Source organism: Pan troglodytes, chromosome 3 (assembly GCF_028858775.2).
Source record: "Pan troglodytes isolate AG18354 chromosome 3, NHGRI_mPanTro3-v2.0_pri, whole genome shotgun sequence".
NCBI lineage: Eukaryota > Metazoa > Chordata > Mammalia > Primates > Hominidae > Pan > Pan troglodytes.
The window spans coordinates 158,443,683-158,461,787 of NC_072401.2; the positions used below are offsets into that span (position 1 = coordinate 158,443,683).

At 35.5% G+C, this 18,105-nt stretch overlaps 1 long non-coding RNA gene across 1 annotated transcript in view; it reads left to right on the top strand.

The window, feature by feature from the left end:
* Nucleotides 1-956: 956 nt before the first annotated feature.
* Nucleotides 957-18,105, top strand: part of LOC107974455 (uncharacterized) — a 35,923-nt gene continuing 18,774 nt past the window's right edge. The window contains exon 1 of the long non-coding RNA XR_010156734.1: nt 957-1,095. This is a non-coding gene — a long non-coding RNA (uncharacterized LOC107974455). The remainder of the gene's footprint in view (nt 1,096-18,105) is intronic.

The following is an 18,105-nucleotide window of genomic DNA, read 5'->3' on the forward strand; positions in this document are numbered from 1 at the left end:
TCAAGTCTGGCATTGTATTGAGACAGTAGAGTCATTTGTATTTCATTGAATTTCCATTTCCTAGACTGTGGCAGTAATAATCTCCAACATAAATGACTTTATAACCCATTATTAAATATTTGGCAAGCACTTCATCTGCGGTTGACACATTAGAAAAGCAGAACCAAATCTCTCTACAGCCAAGAATGGAATCATCAACCAGTGAAGTAGATATATACCATAAAAATTAGTAATAATAAAGTCAAGCAATGACCAGTTTACCTGCAGTAGATTCTCAAGTATGAAAGTTATTCCAATACACAGTTTCAAGTTCTGGCAAATTATTAGAAGAGACCTATCTTACAAGGTAGGGACTCTTTTGCCAACCTCTACTCCCTCTACAAGCCCAAATTCCCCTGAGACCTCTGCCCCTCTGCTCCCCACCCAACACACAATGCCATATATATTTGGTGAAATTTCTTCACTTGCGTTTTGATTAATTTGACTTTAACTTTCATTGCCCTTGACACCAATTCTTTGCCTGAGAGAGGCTAGACATATTTAATAAATAGCTACAGGCTAAATTAAATTCAAGCATTAGTTCAATGCCCTATCACTTCTGTGAACACTTCTTGCTTCAAGAGTCTAGTCTGCTGGAGATGGATTGAAAGACACATTTCTTTTTGTCCTCAACTAACCTCTGAGATGCTTTTGGCTGCAACCCAGGGCCATTAATCTCAGTGATATATTCTTCATCCGGATGCATCATCTTTGTGTCTTCTGGTAGGACTATTTGAGGAATGTTACTAGACATTCATTTTCCTAGACTCTGAGTTTCTCTGCAATCTGGCCTTGCTGACTGGGTAGATCAGCCCATGCCATAACTGCCATCAACTTATTTCAGGGCGGGAAACAAGATTCCAGAACACTTCTGAGCAGTGACAATGGGCATAGTCACTAGTGTTCTTTTCTGGACCAGTACCTCATGAGTTCACCTTGCTACCATCGAGGAAATCCAGAACAACTACTCAAGGACATGTCTGAATGAGTCACTGAACCATGGCTCTGTGAGGTCAGCTGCTCTCTGATCCACTCGCTCCTCAGCTTAAAAACATGGCAAGTTCCAGCCAAACTTGATCACCCATCCCAACACATAGCAGTAGCTTTTAAGCCTTAAAAATGATCAGAATGATATGAGGCAACTTGTTAAGTGCAGATTCCTGGCACACACTACTAGAGACATCAAATTAAGTGGTTTGAAATGATGACAAGAGATCTAACACTTTAACAAGTTGTTTTGAGACAGGTGGATTTGGACTATAATACTGTGAAAATTACTAGCCTTCCATCTGTGCTGCATGCCATCATGTTTTCATTAGTTTCACATTATTATACTTGTGAATCAATGGAGATCAATGGAGTCTACTAGTAGGGATTCAGTAGACCTTCCTTTTTCAAGTAGCTAGAAGGGAATGTTGAGGAGAGTCCATTTTCAGGGTACAGTTCTCTGCTGTCTGTCATATTAGCATATATACTTGTAATAACTGGTTTAATGGTATTTACTCACTAATTTTACAGTTACTGCTTAATTGTACCAATAATTAAGTTATACATATCAGGTAATTTTTAAAAGAGTATTAGTTTGCATATTAAAACCCAAGGAATTATCGCATTATAGAAAATGTCACAAATATAAATATATGATAGAAATATGTTTTAGGGAAAGAAAAATAAGTCTACAGTTGTAAGATATTGAGAAACGAGGGTATAACAGTTTGGCCTTTATCTTGGATAATAACCTGACCTCAATGGTTCTTCTCTTTGATTAAAACTAGATAGTTTCTTAAAAGCTTATTTTCTGTTCTCATATTTTATCTAACCTCCTAGGTCAAAGATAGTGAGACAAAAAGGAATTGCTCAAATACTGAGATGCATGTCAACTCTTCCAACAACCTCCAGAATTTACTGAGCCTGTAACACAGCTTTTGTAATCCTTTTCTGTGAAATCCAGTACTGTGTCAGCTTCGTTAGGGTCTAAAGTGTACCTTTCATAAAGGACCTCAAGATTTATTTTCCTGAGCTTTAAATGAGTGAAAATGTGTTTTGTTGAAACTTCCCAAGAAGTAACTGCATTTTCTATGGAATCTTCCATTGTTTATGGGCCTGATGAAAGCATTTGGCACTTAATGATTCCCAGACTATTTCAACTTTATAAAAAATCAAGAAAAAGAAAAAAAAGGTTTTCACCTTTTTTTTTACTTTTTTAACAAAAGTAAATGTTTTGAATGCTAACAATAAAATATGTGGATTTTTAAACCTTACAAAGAAATGAATGCAATGATTTGCTTCAGATGTTATGAAAAATTTTAATGACTGTTGACCTGTTCAAATGAGGAAAATGAAACATGAGAGAAAGTGACTGAGAACAAGATATCCAGGTGGCCCTCTGAAATTCAAGTCTGTTGCTATTAGCCCTGGTTTAATTATCTTCCACTCCCTCACAGTCAGTTTTCCCATAAATGTTAATACTCCCTATGAAATCTCAGCCCTTACTTTGGTTAGACCATTTGTCAGTACTCTAAGTTATGTATTCTGCTCAACATCTAGCCAGTTAGAGACACCACACATAGAGCATAGTGACAAAGGGTCAATTTTGGACAACTACAACCTTTAATTTGAATTTATTATAATTACAGAAAAAACTATTATAATTTTCTCCAAATTATTTTGGGCAGAAGAAACTAAGTAGTTTATCTTTAGCTGACGCCACCAATTTAAAATTGACTTCAGAATATTTATTATATGATAAAGGTGACTATTTGTATGAATGTAACATTAAATCCCCTCATTGCTAAAATTAGGTTATATGTAAAGTATGTAGAAAGTACAGACAATACCTTCTGTTAAAGGATTTTTATCATTTAAATATACCTTCAAATGTAAGAAACCTATTAGTATGGCTTGATTGCAACACTACAGCCTCCGTTTTATTAAACAGGAAAGCCAATGGAGTTTACCCAATTACTTTGTCAACACGGTTTAAGTTTGAAAGAGAAGATAAAACAACAAAAATTCTGGAGTACAGTGTTATAGCCCAGATTCCTTTAACTCCTGATTTTTCTATTGCCAAAATCCAAAGTTTAGAAATGTAAGTGAACAAGCTCTGAAGACTCATTATTTACTATTTGAGAAGTATCTAAAATGTAGTGAAAGCTGAACAGAATTTCCTTGGAGCTCTTACTAGCAACATATTAGTAATAGCAATGATTGATTTTCATGCCGTTCACTCTTTCTTCACATCTCCTTTGCCTTCTCGCACCCCAAATCCAATTAGTGTCTCTACATTCTACCCTGGTCTCTTTTTTTATTTTATTATTATTATTTTTTTTTGAGACGGAGTCTCGCTCTGTCGCCTAGGCTGGAGTGCAGTGGCGCGATCTAGGCTCACTGCAAGCTCCGCCTCCGGGGTTCCCGCCGTTCTCCTGTCTCAGCCTCCAGAGTAGCTGGGACTACAGGCGCCCGCCACCACGCCTGGCTAATTTTTTTTTTTTTTTTTTTTTTGTATTTTTAGTAGAGAGGGGGTTTCACCATTTCAGCCAGGATGGTCTCAATCTCCTGACCTCGTGATCTGCCCACCTCGGCCTCCCAAAGTGCTAGGATTACAGGCGTGAGCCACCCCGCCCGGCCTTACCCTGGTCTCTTTAAATCTTCCCAATTCAATGACCTCTTAGAAATATGCTCCCTGACAATAATGTATGCTCCAAAATAAACTCCCTCTGATTCTTTTTATCTTTCCAATAATCTATACTCTTTGAATCTGAGCCAGCATGTAGCTAGAAATTTGGAATAAAATATCTATATTGGTAAACAGTGGTTTCTTTTTAAGTGGAAAAATCAGTGTTTTCTTTTTAAGCAAAAGGATAATTTATTGGCTGCTTTAATTAGGAAATCAAAGTAATTGTATAACCTTTAGTCACAACTAGATCCAGAATTGTGAAGAATGTCATTAAGAATCTCTCACTCCTCTGTTTTTCATTCAAATCATTTATTTTTAGCCACATTCCGTCCATGAACAACCAAAATAGCTCTGGAATGCTGTAGCTTTACGTGATACTTAGTATTTGCAATCTCAGAGGAATGGAGATCCTTTCTCCCCTGGTATACATATAATTTCCCCCAAAAATGCCTTGATTGGCTCTGCCTGGATTATATGGCAAAACTGGACAATCACCAAAGCCAGTGAGATGGGATCAGTGATTAGTTAGCAGAGATCAATTTCCATTTCTGTGGCAAGCAACTAGGTGTTGTGATTGAGAAACTACCATTTAGGAAAGGGGAAGCTCACAAAAGGAAAAGAAGGGCCATTTTCCGATGCCACCTCTGTGGACTGAATGACCTGTTCACTATATTAGAGATGTTTTCATTCCTTGAGAAAATTTGATACTACAATTATTTTCCATTGAGTGAGATTGCTGGTAATGATGGGATATTGAAAAAATTATTTTACCAAAGGACCCCTCCAGAATCCCCTTAAGGATGGCTCATCTTCTTTTGCTTTTTATTTTATTTCCATGATGATTTCATTCCAAGGTTTGCTGCTCTCTGAAAATATAAGTGAATTTATCGCTTTTCAAAGAACACTTGAGAAACGAATCAAGAGTCAAAGAACCAAAATACACACATACTTCTCATCTGCATTGTAGTCATAGGGACAAATTTTCTGAGAAGTTGGTTTCCAGTTCATTTCTAAAGCATTGCTATAAAAAAATCATTCTCAATAAATACATCATATCATTATTGTTGAAGTAAATCAAGGAAAAAGGAAAAGAAATATGGAGGGTACATATTATTTTTCCAAAATACAGTTCTTCAACTTCCATCTCATACTCCTGGTGAAAGATTATCTTTACTTATTAAGTTATAAATTAGGCAGAATCTTGGAATTACCTCACACAAAACTACTCTGACAGCCTCTTTGAACCTGACATAGTTTAGATTATATTTATTCATTTGGAGCCTACCTCTTCTCTAAAGATAATGAATTCCTGACAAAGAGTCAGAGCTTTTAGATATTTGACATCAGGTAAAATCTTGCCCATTTTTTTCTAAATAACTATAAAATCTGGCATGAAATATTTAGGATCTTAGATTATAATTTTTAAATAAATACTACCCATCAATAAATTTGTATGTTAAGCACATATGTTGAGCTTGGATTCAAGGATGCTGTGGGCTAAAGTATTAATAGTTTAAAGCTGGAGCATCATCAAATGATGCTGAGAATGATGTTCCACCATTACATAGCATTGGAATGCAGTATTAAGAATTTACTATGAGACAACATAGCTAAAACATTTCAACAGAATAGATGATCATATTTGTAACTTGAATTAATATCAAATGCCAAAACTTCTCAGTGCTTTGCAAATTCTATGTACTGTTAAATTGTCCAATTATTATTTCAAAGCTGTGGTGACACTTCTCAATCCATCCAGACACACATCTCTCGCTATCTCTGTCTCCCTTTCCCTTCCTCTCTCACTTCAAACATATACACAGATGCATATATATGAAGTCTCTCTCTCACACACACACAACTTGCAAATGCAAAAATATATTCTTCCCATTATGGATTTTCATTGTACTTGGTGGAAAATCTCTTCAGACCATGTGAGACTTAAGACAGACTTTGATCTGGATGTTGATATCACATTGGTTCATAGACATCGGTTCAAAACTCTGTATGAAGCTTTCCACAATTATGTTGTAACTTTGGTATTCCATTCTCTGCATTGCCGTCCAAGTACTGAGGTAAAAGAATGCCATGGCAGTGTTCAGCCCTGGATTTTCCATTAAAAAATGTGACCATGTGCATGGTGTAGATGAAAGCAAGATGCCCTGGAAGCTTTTGTTAAGCAAGTTGAAATAAGGCAGGTTATAACTTTCAGAGTCACTGGGACATAGCCTCAAACAACGAAGCAAAAAAGTAGGTGGATGGAAACTACAGCAACTGCCGAGACAGCTCCACATAGCTTTAAGGGAACTTTTTATCTTTTTTGAACAAAGATGTCAGAATAGTCAGACTGTCTGGAAATCCCAAAAAGAAAAATTTCAGCATACTTTCCAGATGGTAGAGGAAAATATCAAATACAAACCCTATCGTATGTTTCCCCATTTTGTTGTGGGGTGTCATGTTTTTACCTATACTCATGGATCTTAATACCAGTCATATTTACTTCTAAATTAAAGTGCAACAAGAAATAGTCAAAGGCAAATATGTGTATATATATATGTGTAAATATATGTGTGCGTGTGTGTGTGCATGGATAGTTCATGTATATACACATATACGTGATAATATCTAATACAGTAAAAAATATACAGGAATTGGATATTCTTTTGTGAATATTTTAGACGATAAAATGAAGCCCCATGAAGTATCAAATTTTGAAATAACTTAAAGAATGTAATTGGATTGTTTGTAACTCAAAAGATAAATGTTTAAGGGGATGGATACCCCATTCTTCATGATGTGCTTATTTCACATTGCATGCCTGTATCAAAACATCTCAGGTACCCCTTAAATAGATACACCTACTGTGTATCTACAACATTTTTTAAAAATTAATTTTCTTAAAAAAGGAATTTTCAAATGTTTATCTGTCTATAACCAAACTGTTAGTCACATTATCACATTTGAAATAATTTTTAATAGAATTTAAAATATTCTTAATGATAGATTGATTATAAAACTTATTTAGATCTCTGGATATAATTTTCAATGTGCTTTTACGTTTTCTACTGCTACTTATAATTATTTATCTTGCTGTAACATCAAAATTTTCATTACTGTCACTCTGTCTGCTCCTGGCCAAACTCCCTACACCTCCTTTCATTGGCCTTCCTGTTACTAGTTTGGATGATTAACAAAGTTGTCAAGCTTGTTAAAAGTGTCTTTTCCAAATTAAAATAATAAAAGAAAACATCAAATTAGAAAATATCAGGATAGCTATCCCTAAGGCCATTTCACACAACTTTCCTACACACTGCCTAAGAAAGCCAGAAAAATGATAAAACCCAAAATGAAAACTAGGAAAGTCAATTCAGAAGAGATTCTATATACAACAAAGCAGATTGGATTAAATCAAAAAGTACAATTGATGGTCTAAGTGTGGAGAACCTGCCCACTGAAAGAAAAATGGAAAGACCTGGTAACTTCCTTTTAATCTCTGTCCACTGGGTCAGCTGCGCAAGATACATACCAACAAGAAAACAAACCAGTTACCCCACTACTTAACAGATGGTGCATTCAATTGATCCAAAGCACCCCTCTTTCTTAATCTAAATCTAATCCCACCTTCCACCCCAACACCTCAACACACACACACTCATACTTCTTTCATCCTTTTGGAAAATAAAACCTAAAGAAAGAAAGTAAACAGGAAGAGAATACAATGTGTTTAAAAAAAAGATTGGAGTGATTTTATGACATTTTAGAAAATGTAACCCTCCAAGCTAAGATTTGTAGATGGTATGAAAAGTCTTAATAAATTTTTAAAAAGTGGTTATAATTTTTATATATCCCATTGCTTTGCAATCTAATATTTATTCTAAAGATAAGATTTTATTCAGAATTGGGCTAGGAGTTGTGCATACTAATATCAGATAGTACAATGACTTAGTTGATTTAGTTGTGCTAGAAAAATCTATATGATATCAGTGAATTAAGGATGGGGCAGTCAACATGACCTGTTTATAAGAAACACCAGACCTGGAGACATCTCTACTATTTCAAATAAGAATTAAAAAAAATAAAAATAAAAATAAAAATAAAGGGTCTTAGAAAACATTGCAGAACAGGGAAAAGGAAAGCTCATTCTGTAGACTAAATACTTGTGCAAGCCACCAAGCAGCCAGAATAATTGTTCAAAAAGTATGGCATTTGCAGAAAAACTCAAAAAGACTAAGAAGAATTTCATGTAAAACAAGTGCAAAAGCCTTTAAAAGATTCATATTTTAAAAGGTCTGAAGTTTTTAAAAGTGAGATAGATTGGCTAGAGGCATTACACTTTCTGATTTAAAAACATATTACAAACCTACAGTAATGAAACCAGTATGGTACTGATATAAAATAGATATATGGACTAATGGAACAGAATAAAGTCTAGAAATAAACCTATGCATGTATGATCAACTGATTGCTTACAAGGGTGGCAAGAATACACAATGGGGAAAAGATAGCCTCTTCTATAAGAAGCTTTCAGAAAGCTGTGTATACACATCAAAGAACAGAAGTGAATCCTTATTTCACACCACACACAGGAACCAAGTTAACATGTATTAAAGATTTAAACATAAAATTTGAAATAGTAAAAATCCTAGAAGAGAACATGTGGGAGTGTAGCTTTATGAGATGGTCTTGGAAATTACTTCTTGGATAGACATCAAAAGCACAGACAACAAAATAAAAAATAGACAAATGAGACTATATCAAAATAAACACCTTCTGCACAGCAAAGAAAACAATCAACAGAGTGAAAATGCAACTTCCAGAATGGGAGATAATATTTGGAAACCATATATGTAGTAAGGGATTAATATCCAAAAGATATCATGAACTCCCACAACTCGAAAGCAAAAGAAAATGAAATCACCCTATTAAAAATGGGAAAGACACTTAAATATATACTTCTGCAATGAAAACATACAAATGGTCAAGAAAATGAAGAGATGTTCACAGCACTAATAACAAAGTCCCCACAAAAACCCCATCCAAGTATCAGCAGCCTCAAAGATCTAAACTAGACAACTCATAAAGATGAGAAAGAATCAACAAAAAAATGCTGAAAACCCCAAAGGCCAGAGTGCCTCTTCTCAAAATGAATGCAATGCCCCTCCAGCAAGGGTGCAGATCTGGATGAGGATGAAATGGACGAATTGACAGAAGTAAGCTTCAGAAGATGGGTAATAACGAACTGGCTGAGCTAAAGGAGCATGTTCTGATCCAGTGCAAATAAGCTAAGAACCTTGATAAAATGTTAGAGGAGCGCATAACTAGAATAGCCAGTTTAGAGAGAAACATAAATGACCTGAAGGAGCTGAAAAACACAGCATGAGAACTTTGTGAAGCATACACAAGTAGCAATAGTGGAATCAACCAAGAGGAAGAAAGGATATCAGAGTTTAAAGACCACCTAGCTGAAATAAGGCATGCAGACAAGAATAGAGAAAAAATAATGAAAAGCAACAAACAAAGCCTCTGAGAAATATGGGACTGCATAAAAAGATCAAACCTACGATTGATGAGAGTACCCGAAGGAGAAGAGGAGAATGGAAAAAAGCTGGAAAACACACTTCAGGATATTATCCACAAGTTCCCCAACCTAGCAAGGCAGGCCAACATTAAAATTCAGGAAATACAGAGAACACCACTAAGATTTTCCATGAGAAGATCAACCCCAAGAAACATAATCATCAGATTCTCCAAGGTTGAAATGAAGGAAAATATGTTAAGGGCAGCCAGAGAGAAAGGCCAGGTCACCTACAAAGGGAAGCCCATCAGACTAATAGCGGACCTCTCAGCAGAAACCCTACAAGTCAGACGAGAGTGGGTGCCAATATTTAACATTCTTATAGAAAAGAATTTTTCATATCCAGCAAAACTAAGCTTCATAAGGGAAGGAAAAATAAAATCCTTTCCAGACAAGCAAAGGCTGAGGGATTTTATCTCCACCTGGCCTGCCTTAAAAGAGCTCTTGAAGGAAGCACTAAATATGGAAAAGAAAAACCAGTACCAGCCACTGTAAAAACACACCACAATATAAAGACCAATGACACTATGTAGAAACTGCATATCACGCCATTCAGAGTGGTGATTATTAAAAAGTCAAGAAACAATAGATGCTTGTGAGGCTGTGAAGAAATAGGAACCCTGTTACACTGTTGGTGGGAATGTAAATTAGTTCAACCGTTGTGGAAGACAGTGTGGCGATTCCTCAGGGACCTAGAACCAGAAATACCATTTGACCCAGAAATCCCATTATTGGGTATATGCCCAAAGGAATATAAATCATTCTACTATAAAGACATATGCACTCGTATGTTTATTGCAGCACTATTTACAATAGCAAAGACATGGAACCAACCCAAATGCCCATAAATGATAGACTGGATAAAGAAAATGTGGCACATATACACCACGGAATACTATGCAGCCATAAAAAGGAATGAGATTATGTCCTTTGTAGTGACATGGATGAAGCTGAAAGCTCTTATCTTCAGCAAAGTAACCTAGGAAGAGAAAACCAAACACCACAAGTTCTCGCTCATAAATGGGAGTTGAACAATGAGAACACATGGACACAGGTAGGGGAACAACACACACCATCACCTGTTGTGGGGTGGGGGGCAAGGGGAGAGAGCCTAGAGGAAGGGTTAATAGGTGCAGCAAACCACCATGACACACGTATTCCTATGTAACAAATCTGCACATTCTGCACACGTATTCCGGAACTTAAAGTAAAATTTTAAACAATTTAAAACAAAAATAAAAATGTTTAACATTACTAATCACCAGGGAAATGCAAATTGAAACCACAATGAGATATTACCTTTCACCTATTAGGATGGACACTATCAAAACACACATACCCACATAAATACAGACACAAATAACAAGTGTTGATGATGATGTGGAGAAAAGGAAATTCTTGTACACTGTTAGTGAGAATCTGAAATGATGCAGCCACCATGGAAAAGAGTATGGAGGTTCCTTAAAAATTTAAACATAGAATTACCATATGATCCAACAATTCCACTTCTTGGTATACATCTGAAATAATTGAACTTAGGAACCTGAAGACATAGCAGCACTCTCATGTCCATGGCAGCAGGTATTCATAATAGCCAAGATGTCAAACAACCCAAATGTCCAAAGACATATGAGTAGTTTTTTTAAATGTGGTAAGTACATTCAATGGAATATTATTCAGCCCTAAAAAAGAGAAGAAAATCCTACCATTGGTGACAACACGAATGGACCTGGAAGACACAATGCTAAGTGCAATGTCAGCCACAGAAGAACACATACTGCTTGTTTCCTCTTATATGTGACATTGAAAATATTGCTATATAGAAGTAGACAACAGAATGGTGATTACCAGGGCATGAGAGAGGTGGCGATGAGGAATGGTTGTTCAAGAGGAATAAAGTTACCATTCTACAAGATGAATGAGTCTCAAAGATCTGCTGTTACAACATAGCGCCCACAGTTAACAGTAAGGTATAGCCCACTTAAAATTTTGTTAAGACTGTAGATCTCATGTTAAGTGTTTTTACTGCAAAAAAGAGAATGCAAGGAAACTTTTGAAGGTGGTAGATATGTGTATTACTTTGTGGTGATAGTTACTTGTGTTACAGGTATGTCCATTGTATACCTTAATGAGGTGCAATTTTTGGTATATTGATTATACCACCTTTTTTAGGCTGAAGAAAATAATTTTTAAAATAAGATGAGTTAGTGAAGAAAAATCATAATAGCAATAATAAAATATATATTAGAGGCGATAAAAATTAAAATTGACCAAGAATAAAAATAAAATCCTAATTTAGAGAACCAGCTAGATAAATTTCCTAATAACGCAGAGGAAAATTGGTGTAAAGAAAGGAAAACATTACATAAGAATATATAATTTTGAAAGACATGCAATAAGAATACAACCAGACAATAGTAGAGGTTACTGTGAAAGAAACCACAATGTCTAAAACAGAAGGAATAATGAAAGATTTATGAAAGAAAAAGTTCCTATGCTAAATAAATGACCAACCTATAGATCAAAAACGCTCAATAATCTTTGAGCATAAAAATTATAGAGACTTATATCTTAGCATACCCAAAAGAAAAAATGAAGTTAGAATGATAAAGAAAATATACTAAAGTCACCCAAACATTTTTAAATTTAATAAAAATCAGGTAACACTTCTTTCAAATGGTAAAACAAACGAAAAAAACCCACAACTTGGATATCCTACCAAGCGGTTGTTATGTGTACAGCCCACAAGAAAAAGAAGATATTTACAAATATGCAAGAGCTCAAAAGAGATTACGCTAACATATGTAGCTTACAAAAATTAATAGAAAACTATTTTAACAGCTAAAAATTGATCAAACATAATTTTTAAAAGATAGTTCATCATGTAATAAGACTTACAGTAAATGTTAAATTAGTTCAATGACGTGTAAATATGTAGGAAATCATGAAACTTTATCTAAAAATAACATATATCATATAAATAATAATAATATAGGTGAAAGTCTCTAGATTAATGATCACAATTTCAAGTGATCACAGGGCCTGGGAAATAAGGCAGATATATAAAGAGGGCCAGGTTTAATGAATAGGGAGTGGTGGGGAGGACTCTGTACTAGAGAGCAAATTCAGTTACGCACAGCGTAACAACCTTTAGGTCAATGATGGACCACGTATGACAGTGGACCCGTAAGATATGGACGTGTAAGATTCCATATTTTTACTGTACCTTTGCTTTTTGTTTTTGTTTTTGTTTTTGTTTTTGAGACGGAATCTCGCTCTGTCACCAGCCTGGAGTGCTGTGGCGCAATCTGGGCTCACTGCAAGCTCCGCCTCCCGGGTTCACGCCATTCTCCTACCTCAGCCTCCTGAGTAGCTGGGACTACAGGTGCCCGCCACCATGCCTGGCTAATTTTTTGTATTTTTAGTAGAGACGGGGTTTCACCGTGTTAGCCAGGATGCTCTGGATCTCCCGACCTCGTGATCCGCCCGCCTCGGCCCCCCAAAATGCTAGGATTACAGGTGTGAGCCACCAGGCCCGGCCTGCTGTGTTTAAATACACAAATACTTACTGTCGTGTTACAATTGCCTACGGTATTCAGTATAGTAACACACTGTACAGGTTTTTAGACTAGGAGGAATAGGCTATACCATACAACCTGAGTGTGTGTAGGCTATTCCATGTTGGTTTGCATAAGTAGACTCTGTGATGTTTGCACAACAGTGGAATTGCCTAACCACACTTTCCGCAGGATGTATACCCACAGTTTAGTGACGCATGACTGAATATACTATTCAAGGAGGGCGGAAGCTACTGGACTCCAACACTTCATTACCTTGCAATGTGGGCCAGATCAACAAATTTCAAGAAAAGCCAGAAATCTACATATTCGTTTACAACATTGCAATTTTTAAATATACAGAGATAATTCAACTAGTAACAAAAGCACTGGAGGGTGCCAAGCAAAACATTTGTTTGAGATTTGAGCCATTACTAATCAGGTTTTAACCTCGCCACTCAAAGAAAAAAAAATTAAAATGCGTTAGCATTACAAAAAACTAAAAAAGTGTAAGTAGGAGGTTTTGGGGATAGAAATGCTTTCTTTCTAGGTATAAATGGGTTCTAAAAGATTGGATTGGAAAATTAGAAATACATAGGTTATAAGAGTTGGGGAAAATGTAATAGCAAAATTTTGAACTTTTAAATTATTAGATAAGATAAAATAAAGCACTGCTAGATAGCAATGTCCTGCTTTGCAGATGTCTGCTGGTTGCATAATTCAAAAGGACACTAAAGTGTTAAAAATAAAATGATGGACCAGGCGCGGTAGCTCACACCTGTAACCTCAGCACTTTGGGAGGCCGAGGCGGGTGGATCACTGGGTCAGGAGTTGGAGACCAGCCTGGCCAAAAAAGTGAAACCCTGTCTCTGCTAAAAATACAAAAATTAGCCAGGCAAGGTGGCGAGTGTCTGTAGTCCCACCTACTTGGGAGGCTGAGGCAGGAGAGTCACTTGAACCCGGGAGACGGAGGTTGTGGTGAGCCAACATGGCACCACTGCACTCCAGCCTGGGCAGCAGAGTGAGACTCTGTCTCAAATAATTAACTAATTAATTAATTAAATGGTGGTAAATTATTTATTACATAAATACTACTGAAAAGAAAGCAGGAGAGGACAAAATTATTATAAAACTAAGAGCTACAGTATAAAATGCAGTAAATTGATTAAAGCAGGTTAATTTCTTTTAAAACATGATTTAGTGAGCTTTAAACGCAGAATATTATAATGTTGAAAAATGCAAAGTAATATTAACAATAAAATAGTACATTTATAAAGATGCACATTTTGTAAGTAATTTCAACTTTTCAAAATGTCTTTATAAATACAAGTACCTGAATAAATATTGGTCCGTAAAGAACATCTCAGAAAAATTACATAAAGCATAAATTATATAGCCCATATTTCTAACCATTAACTGCTTTTGTTTCTCTTCAATTCAGTCCTGTAGAAGAATTGAATCAGAAGCAACCAAAACTCCAAATGTAGGTTATTTAGAAAGTAACAATGAAAACATGCTTATTTCAACATATAGGAGATGATCAACGTTGTAGTCAGCAGCAAATGAATCCCCTGAAATGCTTTCTTCATCTTAAAAAAAAAAGATAAAAATAAATGAAATAAACATTAAGAAAAAGGCTAAAGTAGACAAAAGAAAATAAGGTGAAGAAAGATAAAATGAATTTGAGGATATTAGAATATATTACAAGCCTTGGGGCCAAACAACTCAAAAAAACTATGGGAAACATACGCAAAATTTTAAATGAGATCATGAACGATAGATTAATGTTAAAAAGTTAAGTGAGGTGCAATTCTATGCTAATTTTTTAAAATTCTTAATAAAATGTATGTTTTTCTAAGAAAAGATAAATTATCAGATGTTTGAGTTGTCCAGGGGTTGAATCTCAGGGTAAACAATGTGAAATAAAATGATTTTGCCAGCAGAGCACAAGAGTGCATGTCCAGAATTTCACACTCCTGCCCTGTCATTTTCTGCTGGGTGGCCTTGAGCAAATGAATTTAGTTCATTGACCATCCCTTCCCCACCATAGGAACTTTGCCAGTGGTGATTACTGGAGTCTCTTTTAATCAAAATTGCTTGGTTCTCCTACAGGCTAAGACATGTACAGGCATGCACGTGAGTAAAAGAGGAAAAAAAAAAAACATATATATATATAACAGTAAGCAAAACTTTAAATAATACTCATTATATTTTAGATCTATTCTGTTTGCTTATTCCCTCATTTTTACCCTCAATTAATATCATCCCTATTAGTTCAAATACCATAGCTTAAAGAAAAAATAAACACTGAAGAATGTAGTTCAATATTGTATTCATTCACTGACTTGTCCTGGAATTCTTTCTTTTCTTCCTGTTTCTTAGACATACGTTGCTTTTTCAAGTAATGAGAAATCATCTGTAGTGTTTTTTTTCTTCAAACTCCAGGGGTTGGGGGTTCCAGCGTCTAAGTATCCCTGAAACTCACACCTTGATTTTGTGGCTATTGTTTGTATTGTTTTATGGAAAACAGCCAAAGTGAGCATCTGCATTTATGTTCTTCCAAAACCTCCATATCTCACCCTTTCTGTGAAATTTCTCTTTGGAATTTCATATCATTTGGCATCTCACTTTTTTAGTGAGGGTGGCGCTCTAAATCTTTTGTGATGGCTCCAGGCTTCAGATATATATTACTCCACTCCTGCTGCCAATGTAACAAGTCAGTCAGATTTTGCAATAACATATGTTTATGATTTGAGTGTAATAGACCTTATAAGTAAATATGCTTATCAGAGTTAGTTCAAAATTATTATTTCAACTAATTTCAGGCTACCATAACAGCCACGAATTGAGTAAGAACAAAAAGTAAAAGTTCTTGTCAAGGAAGCCTGTGTTAGATGGGGAGGCTGGGAAGGGAAGAGAGGAGAGAAGGGTTAATCTAAGTATATCAAAAGTCTACATTTAACTACAGTTTTCTCTCTTCTTTTAACTTCTCTAATCTCTTAACAATTAACCATGTTATACAGTATGTAATTTATATACTCTCATGACATATTCAGAATACCAGATTCAGATCTAGTGTTTTCTGTGTGATTGTTTTATTTTTTTTATCCTGTGGAATAGGTAAGTGGTTTGGCTCTCCTATGTACCTATTGAAGTTTACTTTTCTTACATGACTTTTTTATTGCATTCTGAGGGAAGCTATAGCAGCATAGGGCACACAGATGTGAATAAAACAATTTCTCTGAGGGCATAAAGTACTAACCATGTCTAGCATTTAATGGTCACCTATGAGATATTATGGGAAGTGTATCTATGGGAAGTATACACAAAATTTAAAATGAGATTAGTAACAATAGATGTTTTGGAAGAACACAAATGCAGATGCTTACTTTGGCTATTTTTGATAAAAACAGTACAAAAAGAAGCCACAAAATCGAACTATGAGTTTCAGGGAGTCTTAGGTGTTGGAATCCCCAACCCCTGGAGGTTGAGAAAAAAACAGTACAGATGATTTCTTATTGCTTGAAAAAGAAGCATATGTCTAAGAAACAGGAAGAAAAGAAAGAATGCCTCGACAAGACAGTGAATGAATAAAATATTCAAATAGGATTTTATGTAATAGGTACTTTAATAAACTAAACTTGAAGCTTTATGGCAGCAACTTACCTTCTACATCCATCCCAAGAACCTAGAACATCGCTGGGCTCAAGGTAGGCCCTCAATTATAGTATCGAATGAATAAATGAAGTCAACAGTTCATCTTCATCTTGACAACGTAAGACAATAAGTGCTATAATTCTTATTTTTACAAATAAGGAAAATGAGGCTGACAGAGGGTAAGGTTACTTCCCCTCAGTCACATGGCTAGTAAGTAGCTAAGTTAGAGTATACACCTACATCTTGCCAATTTCCAAGCCCTTGCCATTTCTACTACCCTAAACCTGCCAGCCATGTACTAAAATTCTGAGTTTGCTTTAGTTTAGATTAGGCACTTTATAGGCATCTCATTTCATATTCAGAAAACACTCAAAACGTTCTAGAAAAATATCCGATGTGTTTGACCAGAAAGTTACACGGCTATGAGAAATCCCAGAGGGCAGTCAAAAGGAGTAATTACACAAATTTTGCATAGGTAAGATCATGGCTTCTGATTATTATTTAACATTCATGAGTAATGACAAATTTCCTGGACATTCTAAGGATTTTAGGCCATTTCCTATGACTTATCTAAAACTATACATCTTTCCTACTCAAAAAAGCAAATTTGAACATGAATGAAATAGACATTGTTATAGAAAAGTTTGGGTATTTTAACTATCAATAATTATAAGTGAAAAGGTCAATCACATTTAAAAATCTTTAAAAATTATTTTAAAAATCAACCAGAGATTTGTATGTTTCAGAGAATACACAGATTAGCCGGGCACAGTGGCTCACACCTCTAATCCTAGCATTTTAGGAGGCCGACGTGGGTGGATTACTTGAGGTCCGGAGTTCAAGACCCACTTGGCCAACATGGAGCAACCCGTCTCTACTGAAAATATGAAAATTAGCTGGGTGTGGTGGCACATGCCTGTAATCCCAGATATTCCGGAGGCTGAGGCAAGACAGAAAAATTGCTTGAACCTGGGAGGTGGAGGTTGCAGTGAGAGCGAGACTCTGTCTCACACACACAAAAACACACACAAACACACACATACATACATAGAAAGAAAAAGCCACAAGTGAAAGTTAAAATATAATTCATTTGATGGTACTATATTATGGCATAACAGACTACAGTAAATAAAGTCTACATAAATATACTCCCATTATTAAAACATATCCAAATGTTACATAATGAAATAATTAAGATGTATTATAATGCCAATTACAGCCTTTCTTAAAAATAACTGTCATACATTCCTTTCTTATACAGGAACCAATTGTGTCTTAGTTGCTAGTCATGTTATTAAGAACTTTTAAAAATTTATGTTCATTTAATAAGAGAGTTATTAGTCATTTGTAAGAACTTAATGGTATATTCAAAAATATTCCTGTGAAAAATAGTTGTATTTGTTAAAAGAAGAACTTTAGGCAAATTAAATTTAACATAGTTTATTCGAGCAAAGAATGATTGACAAATTGGGCAGCACTCAGAACCAGAAGTGGTTCAAAGATCTCTGCCCAGCAGTGTGAGCAGCAATCCTTGACAGGTGGAACAGGGAAGCAAAGCAGAGAAATCACCTGATTGGCTACAGCCAAGCATTTGGTTTATT